General features: G+C 28.3%; 1 long non-coding RNA gene across 1 annotated transcript; it reads right to left on the reverse strand.

Annotated features, from left to right (window-relative positions):
* Window positions 1-260: 260 nt before the first annotated feature.
* LOC121119059 (uncharacterized) lies at window positions 261-3,851 on the reverse strand. The gene is made up of 3 exons (XR_005864661.2): window positions 2,774-3,851; window positions 1,162-2,710; window positions 261-1,102 (listed from the first exon to the last, which is right to left on the reverse strand). It is a non-coding gene; the product is annotated as an uncharacterized lncRNA (long non-coding RNA).
* Between the last annotated feature and the right edge of the window lie 610 nt (window positions 3,852-4,461).

Consider the following 4,461-nt stretch of genomic DNA (forward strand, 5'->3'; position numbering starts at 1 on the left):
CGTTCTTGAAGAGATTACCTATATGAATTGATAAAAAATAGGAAGAAACCCTGATTCTATACGGCTTCAAAGGGACCAACAAGGGACTACGTTTGGCATGGATGGGGCTATCTAAGCTCCAGACTTATATCTAAGCGACGCGTTTGATAGGTGTCTGCCCCTTCACCAAGAATAGCGGAGGTGGCTCTCGACGAGTTTAAATTAATGCGAATAAAGCCGGACCTTTAATTCATTTAATCCGACGAAAATGTTGTGGCCGGGATTTCTTGATTTTTCTGAATGTTTATGTATTCAGTTGTTGTTGTTTTTTACATCATAGTTGGTAGTTATTTTTTATATAATATGTAGAAAGTGCATTAGGTTGTGTTAGAAAAAAAATTCTCCTAAAAAAATTAATTGATAAAAGTATTGTGTATTTATGTGTGTATTTCCTCATAAATAATGGATAATAACACTGAGGATTTCTTGGGAGTTATCTTCCTTATTATTAATGTAAAATTTGCCTTTTTAGCCGAAATTTAATATAAATTAATCGATTAGATGACTAATCAAATGCATTAATATGAAGAATACTTAGATTGGGGTTAATCTCAATGCCTCTAAAAAATTAATTACTTATTACAGTTAGTCAAACAACTGACTTTCTTTGATTAAGTAAAATGTCAAATAAAACTTATATAAAACAGTAACCAAAATTTATACATCAACTGGTATAGATGAAAAAAATATGAAAATTATAGAGCACAAGATTTTATGTAGGTAGTTGCAAACTCTAGAGTGTTTTTTATTTTCAGAAGTTATTATTTTTACCAGAAGCTTCCATAGGGGGCGAGCTGGAGGGGCTATTGGGTTCAGTAAAATGGAGGGTCTGACTTCCAAAAATTCCTGCTTTTGTCCTTGTTAGATATAGAGTGGAATTTGTGTTTATTTACTTCCTCTTATAACTGATTGGAGATAATTTAATGAAACATCTTACAACTAAGCTGCTCTCCTCAAAAATATTCTTCAAATTGCTTGGAATACTACGTCACTTTTGGGGTTTTTTGGTTACTATTTCTAAATACCACCAGTTAATATAAGTTAGGGATTTTAAATCTGGAAACTTGAAGGGTAACATATATTACATTTTATTTTCCAAAATTAATTCAGTAATTCATATACCTTTTATTCTTAGATGTAGGTGTCCATCATGAAGTCAATCACTCGAAGCAACTACCTCTAGCTTCAATCGCAGTCTTCAACATGGTTCTGAACCTTGAAAAGGCCTTGAAGAGTTACTTCTTGATCATATTGGAAACCACCTTGAGAATTGAAGCCTCCAAGGACTCAACAGTGTTATGTGCATTTTTATTGGACGTTCTCTCCAAAATACCCCACATATTCAATGGGATTCGAATCGTGCGAGTTGGGATGCCACATTCAGGAATAAGACTATCTCCAGGAAGTCAGGGGTGCGTATTTTGTTCTTGGAACGATCATTAGTCCTTCTAGCAGGTGTTCCCGACCCATCAGATTCTTTGAAAGCCTTGACAACATCTTATACAATTAATTTGGGCAGCTCATAATCTCAAATAATCCGAGGTGAGCACCCAGAACGAAGTTAACCCATAATGGCCACATGGCGTTCGTATTGGGAGAATTCAAATTTATCAAAATAGATCTTAGTGTTGCCAAGATATTAAGGACTAAACTTGTTCCGTATTTAAAATTTCAACTTGTTGTGAAGTTTTTATTATTAAAATCAAAGTTGAAAGTAAATCAATTTACAAAAAAGCAAATATAAACTTAAATTTCTACAAAGATCTGTTTTACTTTAATATCATATAAATGGATTTAATATATAATTATTATTATTGCTATCTGGGCCCCAACTTATCAATTGTAAACATCTGCTACTCAAAAAAAAAAAAAAAAAAATATAGAAGTCATAACATGCAAAGAAAAAGAACTATTGTGATAATTTGGATATAAAACTTTTGTAATTTGTGTTACAAAAGTAATCAAAAGTAAGTGTGGCACTTAGAAAATAAATTGCCAATTTACCTTTATTAATAAAATACAATATTAAGTTTTTTCTTGAATCTCAAAATTGACTTTTTTTTATCATTGGATTGAAACGCATATTACAAAAATTCTTTGAGCTTTTCTAGCACTATCTAAAAGTTGTGATGCGTCAACATAAAATAATATTGAACAAAAATTAAGGAAAGGAGAAATTCCATATTTATTTTATTAAATCTCAGTTAATTTTTTTACTTCATATGTGTATATACATAAAGGGTACAAGTTGCAAATTGTATAAACAAATTGTACAAGCTGCAATTACTTAATTTTAAATTCATTAATTTAATTACAACACTAGTACAAACACGAGCTATCTTCAAAATAACCGATGAAAAATTAAATCATTTTATTTATATTTAGTCTGCTTATGTTAGAATTCTAAGCTAAAACGATCTACTATAAACTATTATTATATAATGGGTAAATTTCTATTTTAATACCTTCTTGTATACTACATTTTTAGTTGTTTTCAGTCCATTTGATGTAGATATAATCAAACCTGCAGCTCCTTTTGACACTCTTGAAAATGCAACATATAGTTGACCATGTGAAAATACTGATTTTGGTAAATAATTAGCAATTTTTTCAAATGTTTGACCTTGTGATTTATTTATTGTGATTGTTATTGCTAAATTGTACGTTCCTTCTTTATCCATTAGGAAAATACATACTAAGAATAATTTGTTAATCCTCTTGTTCCTTTATTTACCTAATTCCCGTTTTTAATTCGTATTTATTCGTTCTCCTCTTTTCTGTTCGGGCAATAATTCGTTTATTGGATGATGTTTTTTTGTGCATTTTCAACACATTGCAACCCATACCTTAGAAAAAAACTTAGAGACACGCAGAATCGTTCTTGTTGTATAAAAAAATAAAACTTATTAGCAAAAAAACATACTTGCTATCCAGATGCCAGGAATCGTGTATGATCAGAATAAACCATATCCCTAACTATGTAACTCAGAATTCCAAGCAAAATTTATTTATTTTCTAAAGTCTGTATCTATTTCCATTCAGTTTTTAAGATTGTTTTTCCAAGGGGGACGAACGGAAATTAGACACACATATAAATTATTATAATACTATGTAGTGTTAGTCAGTCTAAATTGCCAATGATTGACTAATACTATCGCTTTCTTTGGATCTATTCAAATTAAATGGTTATTATTTATTTATGAGTAATATAACTTTGGTTATTGGAGCTATCTTACGTACTACAGAATATTTTTATAATTCTTATACTAATCAATTATTCCATAATCCTAACCCCAATTACTACTCTAAACCCTTCATTTAAAATTGTTAATCTAATTTTTTGGTTGAAATTTGAAAAATATCCTTATACAGATTCCAAGTTGTTCACAACCTATTCATAGACGTACAGTCAAATCCAGGTATAAGAAATAAAGAAAGTAATACATTTTCTCAGATACCTATTTTTGAATATATGAAATACTTCGCATAGAAGTCTCATGAAGTAACAAATCTGCAAATATATCGACTTCAAACGAATTCATAAGATTGCCAAATGGCATTGATGAATTTTCTTTTTTATAGAAACAAATCCTAAGCTTTAATTGTTCTTTATGTATATTTTTAAATTTATTAGACATTGCTATTCAATCATAGAGAGTAGACTGGAGAGGTTGTGGCCCCCTTCAAATTAATTAGTCATAACTTTGTACTAGAAAATTCAATATTTTAAATTAAATTTTTCAATTTTATTTATATTATGTGAAGCTACAGATTTTTGAAGGTTTTTTTCAAAAAAATAAATTTTTGATAAATAGCTATAAATTGTTTAACTTGTTTTTCAAAAATTTACTACTTGAAATATAATTTTTTTTGTGATTAGCTGTGAATTTTTGAAATATTGTTTCTAAAAAATTTAATTTTTTGAGAATTAACTATAGACTTTTGATTTTTTTAATAAAATTTTTTGTGAATAGCTGTATTCTTTTGGAATTTTTTTACAAAAAATTAATATTTTTGGTTGTATTATTGAAAAAATTTTAAAAAAATATCAATTTTGGATTTTTTTAAGCTTAGACTTAGATTAGGACTAAAAAAATCCATTATAATAATTAAAATCTCCAACTCCAATTTTCTTTTTTATGCACATAAGATTTCAACAATTTTACTTTTTAATATACTTCGAATCTAAGAAAAATCCAGATATAATCTACTTTTCATCTAAAAAAACCGTTTCCTTTATTCGAATTTGTATGTAATTGAGTCTATTAAATCTATTTACTCAAATTAGTATGATGAGTGCAGATATCCACAAAATTAGACAAAAGTTTCATAAGAATAATTTATTGTCAGAATTTGAAAATAATTTTTCATCAAAGAATGCAAATGTTATTCACTCTAAATTTTGAGAAAAATCATTCTAGC

Source organism: Lepeophtheirus salmonis, chromosome 5 (genome assembly GCF_016086655.4).
Source record: "Lepeophtheirus salmonis chromosome 5, UVic_Lsal_1.4, whole genome shotgun sequence".
Lineage (NCBI taxonomy): Eukaryota > Metazoa > Arthropoda > Copepoda > Siphonostomatoida > Caligidae > Lepeophtheirus > Lepeophtheirus salmonis.